Below are 15,529 nucleotides of genomic sequence, written 5' to 3'. Positions count from 1 at the left end.
GGAAAGAGTGGAATACTGAAAGAGGAATTAAATGGAGGGGAACCCTACCCCAGATGGCAATACACAGAAGAAGAAAAAACAAAAGAATTTATGGATTTAAAGAGAAAAATTTTATTAGCAACATCATTGATAACACTACTGACAATTAAAGATAAGCTGATTAAGGAAACAAAAGAAGGACATCGAAATTACATGAGAGATTTTATAAGCAAGGAGTTGCTAAGAGGAGTCCATACAAATTTGATTAAGAAGATGATTAGAGGACTGACACCACAAATGTCAGAAGACATGAGATGTTTTGTAATGGAAAGATTGATAGATAGAAGTGTATAATTTAAAAGTAGTTAAACTTGGTGAAATTTAGTGACAATAAATATAGTTAAATAAATAATTGATAATGATAATAATGTATACAATGTGTAGTGTTATGATAAGTAATAAGTGGATATGAATATTGAATGGTACCCAGGAAAGGAAGATTAGAGGCCTTTGGACACCCCGGTGCTGTGTCCGCCATAGAGGAAAAACTTCCTTAGACCAACGGAAGACTTTAAAAGCAGAAAGGGCCTATGGAAAGCTTCAAAGAATCAATGTTGGATGGAACCAAAACCGCCCTGCCACCCCAGCGCTAGAGGCAAAAGCCGCCCTGCCCCTATGTCCAAAAGTCCTGGCCTGCTGCTATGTCCAAAAGCCCTGCTGCTATGTCCAAAAGCCCTGCCGCTATGTCCGACATAAAAAAGTGCCAGCCTGCACGCCAGCAGAGGCAGGCAAAACACACACACACATACACACACACACACAAATTACTTACAATAATACAATTACTTACAAATTACATTAATTTTGAATTCGTCTCCCTCCGACCCATATACCTTTTCCAGCTGTTTCACAGTGGATTTCAACTCTGCTCTTGTCTGCCATGATGAAAATGTAAACATGTAAAAGGAAAAATGCAAGAGCTGCTGAGGTCAGGCTGGTTTAGCTGCTGCCAGAATCCCCAATGGATGACTCTGCTTAACTGTTTAAAAAAGCCTCTAAAAAAAGTGCCCTCCATAGGAGGAGGCGAGAGAACCAAGTGCCTCATCTACATAAGGAATTTTCCGGCTTTTAACCCTTGCTTAACTCTGCTCAAGTGATCATAAAGATAGACTAAATGAGGCACGTGGTTCTCCCGCCTCCTCCTGTAGAGGGCACTTTTTAGAGGCTTTTTTAAACAGTTAAGCACTAACCAGAGTCATCCACTGTGACTCTGGCAGCAACTACCTCAGCCTTTTTCCTTTTAATTATTTTTCTTTTCATGATGACAGAGGTGAGTCCCTGCCTCCCCTGCCTCCCCTGACTGCACGTTACTGCATGTAACCAAACCCTCCTTTTGTCAGCCTCCCACACAGCCACAATCTCCTTATTTTGACCTCCCTTCACATGCATTGCATCAAGCTTTCCTTCCCTCAGCTTCCCTTTGGTTGCTCCCAGCTACACCCCAACAAATTGCATATTGCTCCCAACAAACTGGGGCTTCATTTTACTGATCTCAGAAAGATGAAAGTCTAAATCAACCTCACGCCCCATCAGGATTGAACTGCAGAGTTAGTCTGCAATACTGCATTCTAACCATTGCACTACTGGAGTTGCTTGGTTTTATGATGACAACTTGGACTCTCTGGATTACATTGTTAAGTAATGCCATCATGTGATGTCAGTCCTCATTATCACATTGCTTAGGAACAGTGTGCCACTACCAATTACTATTATAACATGAGGTCTACCTATATTTTAAATAATCTGCTTTTTTTTTACACTGATGCAGACTTGACAAATACTTGCATTTTCATTTTATGAAGAAACATCAGATCTCTAGTCATCAAGTAATCATATCATGTTTATTATATCATGTGTCACAAAAATGCATATAGACAAAATCAAATGTAAAATGTACTTACATTTCTATTCATTTTTTAAAAAATAGTTTAGCGGGAGTTTTAATTAATTGAATAATATTTCAATAGTAATACATTATTTGGAAATATTTCAAAAACAAATCAGATCTGGTATCCTGTCTGTTTACACATTATTCTATTTCTTTGAGACCCTATTTTGTGTAGCCCCTTTATTTTTTTCCCCCTTTTAAACCAATAGGAAAAAAAACCAAAGAAAACCTCATTTATGATGAATAATTTTTCTTCTCTTACTTTTTATCTGTTTTTATCTTTGGATCTTTTATTCTATGACACAATTCTTATCAAGTACATAGTACATATAAGCAGAAGGTTGGTACTTTGGTAAGAGTATTAACATTCAATAAAATATATAAAATCACAAATAAAGGAGTACTAATAAAATCTACTGCTTCAAAAGAAAATAAACAGAAAATCTGCAGGGTCAAACCAAAGGTCCGTTAAGCCAACATCCTCTTTCCAAGAAAAGCTTTTCAAGCTTTTCATATTTTTTTCAGATAATTTCATTAACAATTTTACATGTAAAGGATACAAGTCAATGCAAATTACAAAAATTACAAAAGAAAAAGAGAGGAGTTATGAAAAAAAGGAAAGAAAAAAGTCACTTTTATCTTCATCCCAGCAGGTAAAATATTTTTATATCTCATCACTGTCTTAACTAAAACATAATTTCTATTCTCCTGAGAACCCATTTCTTAGGTAAGAAAGCAAAACCTGGAGGATTGAATGCTACTTCAATCAACCACATCAATCAGTTTTTATCAGCAAAAGTCTGGTAAGATCAACCAGACACAACTATTTTCTGCATAATCTCTCTTCTCCTCCTTATTTCTTAGATATGAAAAATAAAGCCCAAATAGTCCATCCATCTTTGTCAGCAAAGATCTAGTAAGGGCAACCTGATATACTTTTCCTCTTTTTAGTTCTAATCAAACAAGCCAATTTTATAAATCTTTTTTTTTAAGCCGCATAGGTAATTTTCTGATCATGTGTTACAAGGTGAAAATCTTTCAGAACTTTAACAGATTTCTCTTTTATTCATTTCTAAATTTGCCATTTCAAAAAAAATCCTTCCAAATTTTATCAAGCTCTTTTGTATAACCAGAGGAGGGGGGGGGGAATAAGTATCCAAATCACTATTTTGACTTTATCTCTTTTCATCTCCTTTATGGAGTCAGTCATCTGTCATTCCCAATTTGCATTGCATTTAAGTCACCTTTCAAATTAATTTCATAAACACACATTGCATCTCGTTCTTGTTTTACAACTTCAAGAGAAATGTTCTGTCAATTTTATCAACTGATCAATTTTATCCAAAAACTTAGTTGAAAAGTATTCAAAAATTGCATTAAGGATTGCTGTTCCATTTTATTTTTCTGCTGGTTCTAGTGTCAAGCCTTAAAGTATAGCATTTATTGTCATTGTACATCATGTATATAACAAAATTGGTTCCAAACCTTATCATAAACATAAACACACAAACAAAAATAATATCAATTTTCCCATGAGGAAATAGTTTCTAAATAATTCAAAGTTATAATTCATCAGTCCTCTGGTCCCTTAATCTGTTATTAACTTTCCAAAACTCATAGACTAAGCATCATTTGCTCATATATTTTTAAAACCTTTCAAAATCAAATTTACCTTGTCTTCTCAGGAGATGGAATCTCATCCAATGAAGACACTTGCCAGTCTGAGTGACTTGATATTTTCAATATGCAAAGAAATTATATATATATATATATATATATATATATATATATATATATATATATATATATATATATATATATATATATATATATATATATATATATATATATATATATATATATATATATATATACATACATACATACATACATACATACATACATACATACATACATACATACATACATATATATATATATATATATATATATATATATATATGTTTTTATTTGTGCTGATAAATAAATAAAGGAAGACTAGTATAGATCTATTTCAAGCTATTTAGCTCTCATCAGCTAGCCATATCCTTACTGGGATTCGAATATATATATGTAGGTCTCTAGTTGTTCGGGTTTTCTCCCGCGTAGAATTGGAGATGTCTTGGCGACGTTTCGACGAAGTCACATTCGTCATCTTCAGGCTGCTGCTGACTACTTCAGGTTTGGTGTTTCCAGGAGTAGTGGAAACACCAAACCTGAAGTAGTCAGCAGCAGCCTGAAGATGACGAATGTGACTTCATTGAAACGTCGCCAAGACATCTCCAATTCTACGCGGGAGAAAACCCGAACAACTAGAGACCTACATACTAACACCCGCGAAAACCTCAGAAAACATATATATATATATATATATATATATATATATATATATATATATATATATATATATATATATATATATATATATATATATATATATATATATATATATATATATATAATATAGTACAAATATAATATATAACATAAATATAATATTTATTATTATAGTACATGTACTGTATATACATGAGCATGTACATGTGTATATACATGTATATATATAAATTTACATCCAAAAATGTGATTAGGATACAAGGCTTGATTTGCTTTGAATTTGATGTAAATCCCAACTCTTAGCCACTCCAATAATAAGATGCCCATAAAAATGACAGTTTTCACAGTCTACTCATGAGGAACAACTGTCCAGAGTCATGTTGATAATTTCAATGATCTCTCCTTTGTTCCAGAAAGATTATGCCAACTGAGGTCCAGCATCCAGAGGTGATTCTACTGATATAATTGTTTTGCTAGCAAACAAAGATTATCAAGGCATTTGTTTGCCATGCTCATACAGGAATTATCCAAAAAATATTTCCAATTCCTGAAATATGAGTTAAATGCCATTCCTTTTTGGAATGGACACTCTTCATTATCTGTTTTTTTGGGGGGAGGGTATGGAAAATATGAAAATATGAACAGTTTGGAAAATGAATTTTTTTCATCTTTGAGACCCTTTTTGATCTTTATAGTTACTTGTTCTTATTTAGGTATTTTTGTATTTGCTTTGAAATATGTCTTGTGCAGAATTTGGGATCTACATAAGTAAAGTTGGCTCCTGAGCCTGATTGTCAAGGATGCAGATTCATTGATGGTAGTCACTTGTACTCACTCACACCCTCATATACACACAAAGACAGTTTATTCCCCTTTTAAAAGTAACATAAATAGTATTGGACTGTTCATTATCACATGTTGGATTCTATATCTCATGAATTAATAATGCATTAGTAGATTACTTTAGATTGCTGTAAATATATTGCCTAACAAATTCAACAGTTAAAAGTACTTTTAGAAAGAAATCCTTTTTTTCTATCAAATTTTCCATGTCATATAGTCTACTTTATTTATTCAATTATCTAAACACATGAATATTTTAGAATGCATTACAAAACATAATAGTACATATCCTGCAAGAATAAATCGTATTGTGTTAAAACACTCTGTTTCCTTGAAATAATTATAATTTTCTCACAGTGAAATCTCAATTTTCCATACTTAAAGAAAATAGCATTTGCATGTAATGGATCAAATTATGTTTGTTTGTTTGTTTGTTTTTATAAATAATTTACGGTGGCAATATACTTAATTCTCCTTCTTCTTCCTATTTTTCCCTGTGAGATGGATTGAGTTGGAATGACTGGCACTAAGTCACTTAACTGGCTTTCATGACTAAGGTGGAACTTGAATTTACAATCTCTTATACCAAACTACTAGACCTAACTGTTGCATGACATAATCACAAAACTAGTATAATGTACCTCACTTTAGTTAAAGCAATGATACTAGAAGGCCTTGGGGCTAATGGATGCCTCCCACCAAATAATTTGTTAAAATGTGGTTTTACTTTAATGCAAAAGCTTTCCTGACCTTTGAAAGCTAGTGATGGGTGATTCAAACAACAATGTAGCTTTAAAAGAATTTGTCATGCATAAAACATAGAGACTGCTCTTTATCAAAATACTCTAATAAATTGCTGTTAACTGATCTTCAGACTCAATTGCTTTTGAAGAAAATGTACCGAGGCAGAACTTAAGGCCAGATTTGGCCATCCCTGCCACACTGGCCTCAAGTCTGCAGTCTACTCAATTATAAATTCATCAGATCTTTACATTTCCATCTACACAGATATTCTTGCCATCAAAACTAATTTAATTAGATTTGCCTAAGCTGATCAAATAAATATAAGCAAGCCTTTATAAATGAAAAAAAGTTTTGGAAATAGCTGACCAAAAAATCCTTTCATTTGCTAAAAAAAATATTTAGAATGGAAAAGTAATTTGTACTGAATCTTGTGATCAAAAGACAGCCAACATAATGAGTCATGTGCTGGAATAGTGTCAGAGACATCCATATTTAAGTTCCTTTGCAATCATTTGGTTTGTTATATAACTTCAGGCTGGTCTTTAGTTCTCATTCCAATCAGAATTGTTGAGCTTCCAGAAGACAATAAAAAAAATAATAATCAGCAACAATCAACACGAATAAACAAATGAACCCAACTGCAGATTGTTATGAGTCTGAGTTTCAGTAATGATCTTGCACGAATAATGTAAACAAAGAAAGGCACTTTATAACATTGAAGCAAAATATTTTATAAACTATTAAAAATAATGCAAAATGTAATGTATTTTATTTGGTTTGGTTTGCCTCCTTTTGTTAGAAACTTTCAAGGCAGATTCAAAAAACATATTATCAGCAGAATTATTATCACTTCATCTAAAAATTAAAATGAATTCTGGAAAAATATAAATATACACATAGTGCTTTCAGAAAGTATTTAGACCTCCTTTACTTTTGTCAATTTTCTTATGATGTACCCAGATTCTCCAGTTGTTGAAATTCTTTTTTTTCTCATTAACTTACACTCAGTACCCCAAATGACAGAGTGAAAACAGAATTTTAGTCAGGGTTCTGGCTGAGCCACTCTAGGGATGTTCACAGAGTTGTCCTAAGCCACTCCTGTGTTGTCTTGGTTTTGTGCTTAGGAATGTTGTCATGTTGGAAAGTAAACCTTCTGTCCAGTCTGAGGTCCTGAGCAGTGTGGAACAGGTTTTCATTGAAGATATCCCTGTACTTTGCTCCATTCAGCTGACCATTCTCCCTGCTCCTGCCACTAAAAAACACCCATATAATGCTGTACCCCCATCATGTTGCCACAATGCTTCACTGGATGATATTGGACAGGTAATGAACAGTGCCTGGTTTCTTCCAGAAATAACATTTAGAATTAAGACCAAACAATTCAATCTTGGTTTCATCAGACTAGAGAATCTTGTTCCTCACAGGTGCTTCGGGTGCTTTTTTGCAAGCTGCAAGTGGGCTTTCATGTGTTTTGCACTGAGGAAAGGCTTCCATCTAGCCATAAAGCCCAGATTGGTGGAGGGCTGCAGTGATGGTTGTCCTTCTGAAACTTTGTCCGATCTCCATCCAGGATCTCTAGAGCTAAGTCAGAATAACTATTGGATTCTTGGTCAGCTTTCTGACCAAGACATTTGGTCAGAGAGCTGACCAAGACATTTCTCCCTCAATTGCTCAGTTTGACTGAGCAACCAGCTCTTGTAAGAGTCCTGCCAAACTGCTTCCATTTGAGAATTATGGAGGCCACTGTGCTCTTAGGAACCTTCAGTGAAGTAGACATTTTATTGTAGTTTTCCCCAGATCTGTGCCTTGCAATAATCCTGTCTCTGAGCTTGCAGGAAGCTCCTTTGACGTCATGGCTGCTGCTCTGCTACAGTATGCATTGTCAGCTATGGACCTTCTATAGAGAGGTGAGTGTCTTTCCAAATCATGTTCAATAAGTTTACCCCAGGTAGGCTCCAATCAAGGTGTATAAAAATGTCAGCAGTGATCAAGAGAGCTGGGAGGAAAATGTTATTTTAAATGGTCTGAATACTTACACCAATGTGATATTTCAGTTTTTTTTCTTTTTGATAAATGTAGTGTATATAACTATGAAATCGTATTTTATAAATGTTTTACCAGATGCAAAAATACTAAGTTGCATTAACAGGAAGAGGGTATCTGTCCATTCCAGCAGGTCTGGCTGGGAGGATATGCTCTAGGCCCTTTCCCTAAAGGCTGTCATTTTATGGGCCTAGGAAGTACACCGTCTTTATAGTTGTCCTTGACTTGTAAAACAACCCTTGAAATCACCAAGTGCTCCATCATCCTAGTCTTCTAGAAGGCCTGAAGGCACAGGCTCTTGCCACATGCATTGGGATAGGGTGAGACTATAGCCCAGTACAGCTGAATGTGAATGTTTGGAGGGGTGTGTGTAATTGCCTTTCAGGTGCTGGGACATTAATTTTTATGTATTTTTAAATTGTAAGCTGCCTGGCATTCTGGTATATAAAATAGCAGCTATATAAGTCTTTTAGATAAATATATAAAACCCATTATAAGTTATGTTATCCTAGTTCACTAATTTTCTTTTTTTTTGCTAAAGAAAATATATGTAATCTCAGTTATGTCTATAGCTATTAGTTAGGAAACAGTTCCAGGTATTGTGGCAGAAGTCAGACATAGTGAATTATGAAATTACCATGTATATTTGTGTTGCTGCCAGAACATATAAACTTGGACTTATTAAAAGGTTCGGTGTATGTTTGAAATGTAAACTTCATATCCATATGGCTTTTCAATCAAAATGAATTCCCACTAAACCTATTCATTTCATATTCTTTATTACTTTCATGTCAATATATTTAGATGACAAATTGAGATATTTGGCTAAATGTATAATGTTCATTTTTGGGGGAACTGTGTATAGTGAATTCTTACAATATAAAGTTGATGGAATTTTAAATTTTTATTTCTTATGAAATGAATTGGATGGGAAACAAATAACTCTCATCCACCATTTATTTTCTTTAACCTTTTGGGAGGGGGGGCATTGGAAATCACCATTCATTTGAAAGTATCTCAATAAAGCAGATGACCAGGACTTGAGATAAAAAGAGTAACTAGCAATTTAGAGAGTAGACTTAGCAATTTAGTTAGCCAGTTTATAAACTAGATTCTTAAATCATATGATAAAAAGCAGCTGTAAAAATGTGACTTGGTCTTATATTCTTCCTATACAGTTACTTACCATATTTTTTGGAGTATAAGATGCACTGGAGTATCCCAAGATTTTGAAGAGGCAAATTAAAAAGAAAAGGTTTTGCACTCTGAAGGCCTCACAAAAATGGCCCCGTTTTTCACAAAAATGGGCCCATTTTTTTTAAAAAAGGGCATTGATAGCCTTTAGGAGGCTTATAGAGTGCTCCTGGAGGCTGCAGAGGCAAAATTGAGCAAAAAACGGCCCATTTCTTCGGTCATTTCTGCCCTGACCAGCCTCCTAAAAATTATGCATGCCCATTTTAGTGAAGGGGGTGGGGTTTTGGGAGGCAAAAAATGCTGTATTCAGTGTATAAGATGCACCCAGATTTTTAGCCTCTTTTTTGAGGGGAAAAAGGTGCATGTTATACTCTGAAAAATATGGTAATTATCAAAACCGAATTGGTCAGCCATTTTTTCTGTAGTAGCTAAGGGACCAGGCTAGAAATCAGGAGGCCTTGAGTTACATCTAACTAGCTTTTCCCATTATGAATTAAGCCAGTTGGATAACTGCACTAGTTGTTTTCAGCCCTCAGAAAGAGGTAATGTATTTCTAAAATTTTGCCAAAAAAACTACTGGGATTTGTTCAAGGTAGTCATCTGAAATCAAATAGTGACCTAAAGGCATACACACATATAAAGAAAAACAGAATTTAATATAGGATTATATGGGAAATATAATCCTATATTTAATATATTTGTATCACTTTGGAGCTAAAAGGTATGGTGGCAAACGGGTTAGAATGCAGTACTGTGGGCTACTTCACTGCTCAATTCTGAGCGACTCAAGGTTGACTCAGCCTTCCACCCTTCTGAGGTTGGTAAAATGAGGATCCAGATTGTTGGGAGCAATATGTTGACTCCGCAAACTTCTTAGAGAGGGCTGTAATGGGGTATATAAGCTTAGGTGCTGTTACTATCTATTTAACCAAGAAAATTACATTGTCTTTAATTTTAATCTTTTAAAAAAATTATAATTTCAGAAACAAGTACAACATTCTTTTTCAAAAGTCTGTTTAAACAGAATTACAATATAGTATCCAATTAAATTGATAAGTCTAATAAAGCAAGATAAATGCTGTATGCTGTATGTTTAATCCACAGACTACCATGAATATAGTTTGATTTATTATTTACGATTTATAGAACAGTATTGGACCTAAGGCTTTTTTATATTGATCACTTGTTCTATTAGCTAAGTTACAATTACAGTGACCATACCAGTTATTTCTAATTGGGGAAAAAAACATATGCATGACTCATCAGGCTATTTCATTAACAGAAAATAATTAGAAAATAATAATAATCCAAAGAATCATAAGACATGAGATAACAAAAATGAAAATAAATATAATAAAGCAATAGAAATTTGTTTATGTCAATCCTACATCCCTACATATTTTGTTTTTTCAAAACATACTTTTCCCCCCTACATATCAAATCTTAGTTTATTCATTCCATTAGATTCATTTGTATAAATTCTCACCATTTGTATTTTTGATAATATTACAAATTATTGTCTATTTAACCATATTTTTATCAGTTTTTCTTTTACTTTCTTTTCTTTACTTTTACATTTTATCAGAAAGCCTAGCCTTTCATCTTTCATATGTTCTGTGATTTTATACTCATTCATTCTCTTTGCAAGATCAAATAATCTCTAGGGTTTTTTTTATTGTTAAATAAGGATCATTCTCTACCCTTTCATTTTTGACTTTTTCCTTTATGCTTAATTCCTGTTTCATTTGATTTTGAGTTATGCTTATTAAATAACCAATTTTCATGTCTATGTTACAGAGTGTGTAAAAGCAGAACTTCATACATAGTTATTTTACTTCATACAACATCCTTTTTTCTTTACAGAACATATGCTACACATGGCAGTTCTATCAATAAATATTATATAAAGCCAAACAAATTTATGGAGTGCTGTTTAATTTTTTTGCTGTTTATTTATAAGCCAGTTTGGTTAAAGCATTAGGCTAGAAAGTAGGAGACCATGATTTAAAGTCCAGTCTTAGCCATGAAAAGCAGCTAGATGACTTTGGGCTAGTCACTTTCCATCAGCCCAACCCACCTCACAGGTTTGTTATTATGGAGCAACTAGGAGGAGGAAGGTCTGTTGGATATGTTTGCCACTTTGAGTTATTTGTAGAAATAACAAAAAAATTAATTACCTCATTTTCAAACTGTATGTCAACTCTGAATCAAACCTGGCTGGAGAGCCCATTGATAGTTTTAATTGGACAATGTGACTTGGGACACTGGGTGGAGGGAAAAAAATATTCTTTTAATTATACTTTTAATGTAGGAAACTTCAGAGTTGGTTTTCACTAGCCGTGCTGATATGGTGTATCCAATAAACATGTTCTGTGAGGGACCTGCCTGCCTCGCAGTTCTGAGTTCTTTGGGTGAGTTACTTGGAACCCTGACACTGTACTAACTTGCTAGTCAATGCATTAATCTTAATATCCATATTGCTTGCTTCATCATGCAGTCTAATATTTCAATAGAACAAATATACATAGCTCAGGGTTGAATTGTAGAGATATTCTCTGAACTCTGTTGTTCGTTTGAAGGTGTTTTATTAGACAAGTAAGTATATTAGTTGGGTAAGGAAACATCTGCAAACATATAACCAAATGCAAAGAGCACCAAAGTCTCTATAGTGTAATATTTACTGAACATTATTCAGGTTCTTAGATTGCAACACTGCATTGTATGCATACATTATATATGTACATTCATGTTCTAAACAATATATTTCTAATGTTATTATAAATATTACTTCTACATTACATATACATTTATCCATAAATATTTTAAACAAGAGGAATGCCACATATTCATGTTTTATTCATTGTTCAATATTGAACAATTTTCACCAATCTTTTATTTATTCTCATGTGCATTTTACTTCCATCTTATTCGTTTATTTGCAAGTGTTTCATGTCACTCCATTGCCATAGGCACATAATTATCATAAAAAAGATTTAAAGCACTGTACCATTATAAATATATAAATTTTAAAAATGAAATAGTAGCACTATCCACTAGAGACATACAGTATAGTAGCTACTTTCAATGCCATATTCATACAACTGTTCCAATGCTCAATCCAATCCACTATTACATACTTTCCGTAGAGAAGCACACATATAATCATTCTGATTATACATTTCTCAGTGACCTTTTTAAGACCAAAAATGCCCCTCTATTTGCCCAGTGGGGCAAGGAAATGCCATCATATTTCCTTGCCCTACAGCACACTGCAGAAATTGTAGCTCTATCTATTTGTTATTAACTTATTTGATACATATAATATATTATGTTTATTTTGTACAATGCAAAGTGTGGTACATAATGCTCATTGCTTGTATTTTCCCCGAGAATCTCAACAAATCTACGAAGTTAGTGGAGTTGAAGAGAATGACTGGCCTGAAATCATTTAGCTTCCATGCCTGAGAGACAACTAGACCTCAGAGTCTCCCAGTTTCTAGTCTTCCTAACCACTACATCAAACTGGCTCTCTTTTCCTTCAGTATTTTGCCAAATCCCTTCTAAGGCAGGCTTATCAAAATTCTTGGAAAACTTTAAGCACGCGGCACGAGTCTCCATTTCATTTCGTCTTTTGCTTGCTGAAGCTTAACTGGTGAGTGACTGTTTCCCTGTGTCTCCCAGGTCGTGCCCGTCCCCTCTCAAAAGGATTCGGCTCAGCCACCGCTTCCTCCTCTTCTTCCTCCACCTCCTCCTCCTCCCCATCCATGGTGGCAGTCACAGGATGGGGCAGCGGCGAGAGAGAGAGAGCGAGAGAGGGTTCTGTCCCGTGAGGAGACGCCCACCGAGCTGCAGGTCCCCCCTGCCGCCGCCGCCTTCTTTCCCTCCGCCTCTTCCAGAGCCCAAGCCCGCCTTTGCGAGTCCGCAAGGCGTGGTTGCTTCCCACCGCAGCACAGGTGCCGCCAACGGCGGCAGAAGCTTCGGGCTGTTGCTCCGAGTGGAAGCCTGTTTCACCTCACGCAGAGAACTTCCACTCGGAGCAACAGCCCGGAGCTTCTGCCACCGCTGGTGGCACCTGTGCTGCGGTGGGAAGCGAGCTGCGGGTCCCGCTGCTGCCGCCGCCTTCTTTACCTCCACCTAAGAGCCAAGGTGGCGCAGTGGTTAAATGCAGCACTGCAGGCTACTGCTAGATCAGCAGGTCAGCGGTTCAAATCTCACCGGCTCAGGGTTGACTCAGCCTTCCATCCTTCCGAGGTGGGTAAAATGAGGACCCAGATTGTTGGGGGCAATATGCTGACTCTCTGTAAACCGCTTAGAGAGGCCTGAAAGGCCTATGAAGCGGTATATAAGTCTACTGCTATTGCTATTGCTATTGCTCTTCCAGAGCCCAAGTGAGCCTGCCTTTGCGAGTCCGCGAGGCGTGGTCGCTTCCCTCTGCGTGAGGTGAAACAGCCGCCGCCGCTCCCCTCCCCTCCCCTGTGTACGAGAAAGCTGTCCGGGGCGGCTTTCCCAGCTTCCTTTCTCTGCCCACGCCCCGGTTCCACCTCCTCTGGCTGGCGGCCAATGGGAGGTAAAGATGGGAGAAAGAGTGAAGGCGACGATGGCGCTGCTCTTCTCCACCCTCAGCGTGGTGTTGGGCCTTTTTTTCGCCATCAGCGGGGCGGTCAAGCTCACCGACCTGATCGCCGGAGATGCCCACCGGCAGATGGTGAGCGGGGCACCTCCGAGGCGGGAGGGGAAGCTAGTCCGGGCCGCCGCTGGGTGAGGCAAATTGGGGCTGCAACCGTCCAGGGCGCCCGTGCCTCCGTGCCCACCCCAGCCTCCCGTTCACCCCGGATCCAGCACCTAAGCAGATCCCTCGCCGTCCGGGGTGGCTTTCCCAGCCTCCTTTCTCTGCTCGCGCCCCGGTTTCACCTCCTCCGGCTGGCAGCCAATGGAAGGGAAAGGTGGGAGAAAGAGCGAAGGCGACGATGGCGCTGCTCTTCTCTGCCCTCCGCTCGCGCCTCCGTGCCCACCCCAGCCTCCCATTCACCCCGGATCCAGCCACTTAAGCAGATCCCTCACCGAGCAGCTCTTGCAGGAGATCCTCTAAGGAAAGGCTTGGCTCGCAAACTGTCTTCAGGAGCTGCGCAGGGCGAGCCCGGTTCTCGCCCTTACTTAAGACGGCAGGCCCGTCCTCGCTTGCGGGGAGCCGCCTAAATCTTGGTAACTGGCCAGACAGACGGCAGAGCTTCCCGGGCCAGTTGTGTCGCGCGCTTGCAAAAGATAAGGCGCACAGCTTCCTTGGGGAAGCAGTGCTCACCGCCTCCTGCCCGCAAAGGGCTTGTTTGCTCTCTTCAGAGGATGCTCCCTTTTCAGGGCAGGGATTCCTCTTCCTCTCTCTCTCACACACACAAACACACACTCAATCATACTCTCTTTCACACACACAAACACCCCACTCACGCTCAACTTCCTTTCTCTCTCACACGCACAAACACACTCAGTCATTCTCTGTCTCACATACACACACCACTCACAATCACTCTCACTCTTCCTTTCTCTCTCTCCTTCACACACCCACCCCATTCTTAAGAGACCTTTGTCCAGTGTATCTCAATTAGGGGTGGGGATGTTTTAAAGCTGGCCCGTTGCAAGATTTTTTTTTTGAACAGAGAACTGCCTAAATACAATCTGTATCATTCACTGGAACCAGAGGTTTACTCTTCCAAGCTTTGGGACTTGTGCTGGAGAGCCCATCCTTAGGGAACTTCTCTCTATTTGAATGTGTGTATTGAGACAGAGGGCTGTCTGTTTTCTTTTTTTCACTGAATTGGTGAAAATTACTTTGTAAACTTAAAAAAAGAAAAGAAAAATGGGCTGGAAGGAAGAGAGAACACTTTGAGTTAAGATGAGCCACAAGATTTTAGGGAAACAAGACAGGGAAAGAGCAGAAAGACAGAGAAGGTGAAGGTAGATAGGCAGAAGGAAGGAAGAAGGAAGAAATAGGAAGGAGGGAAGGTGAAAGGATGGAAGGAGGAAGAAACAGAAGCGAAGAGGAAGAGAGAAATGGAAAGAGCAGAAAGACAGAGAAGGTATATAGGCAAAAGAAATGAAGCTGAAAGAATGGAAGGAGGAAGGAAGAGAAAAGGAGGAAGGGAGTGAGTGAGGAAAGAAGAGAGGATGGAAGGAGAAAGGAAGGAAGAGAGGGAAAGAGCAGAAGACGGATAAGGTGAAGGTAGATAAGCAAGAGGAATGAAGGAAGAAGTGAGGTGTCTCGAGGAGGGGGAAAACATTTAGTGACCAAAGTTACAATGGCATTGAAAAAAGTGACTGATGACCATTTTTCACACTTAGTGATCGTTGCAGCATCCTCATGGTCACGTGATCAAAATTTTGGCAACAGATTCATATTTATGCTGGTTTCAGTGTCCTGGGGTGACCTTTTGACAAAATATAAAATTT

The 15,529-nt window shown here is 37.6% G+C and overlaps 1 protein-coding gene and 1 pseudogene across 14 annotated transcripts in view; one reads left to right on the top strand and one right to left on the bottom strand.

The window, feature by feature from the left end:
- LOC106540114 (uncharacterized) overlaps positions 1 to 15,529 on the bottom strand; it is a 248,367-nt gene that overhangs the window by 130,666 nt on the left and 102,172 nt on the right. The gene's annotated exons all lie outside the window — the stretch shown is intronic.
- Positions 6,986 to 15,529, top strand: part of LOC148044383 (uncharacterized) — a 31,490-nt pseudogene continuing 22,946 nt past the window's right edge.

The sequence above is a fragment of the Thamnophis sirtalis genome, unplaced genomic scaffold (assembly GCF_051295495.1).
Source record: "Thamnophis sirtalis isolate CommonGarterSnake01/CBP01778 unplaced genomic scaffold, rThaSir2_p1.2 scaffold_8, whole genome shotgun sequence".
NCBI classification, from domain to species: Eukaryota; Metazoa; Chordata; class Lepidosauria; order Squamata; family Natricidae; genus Thamnophis; species Thamnophis sirtalis.
The sequence above is the reverse complement of the archived record's forward strand: the minus strand, read 5'-3'. Positions and strand labels throughout refer to the sequence as shown.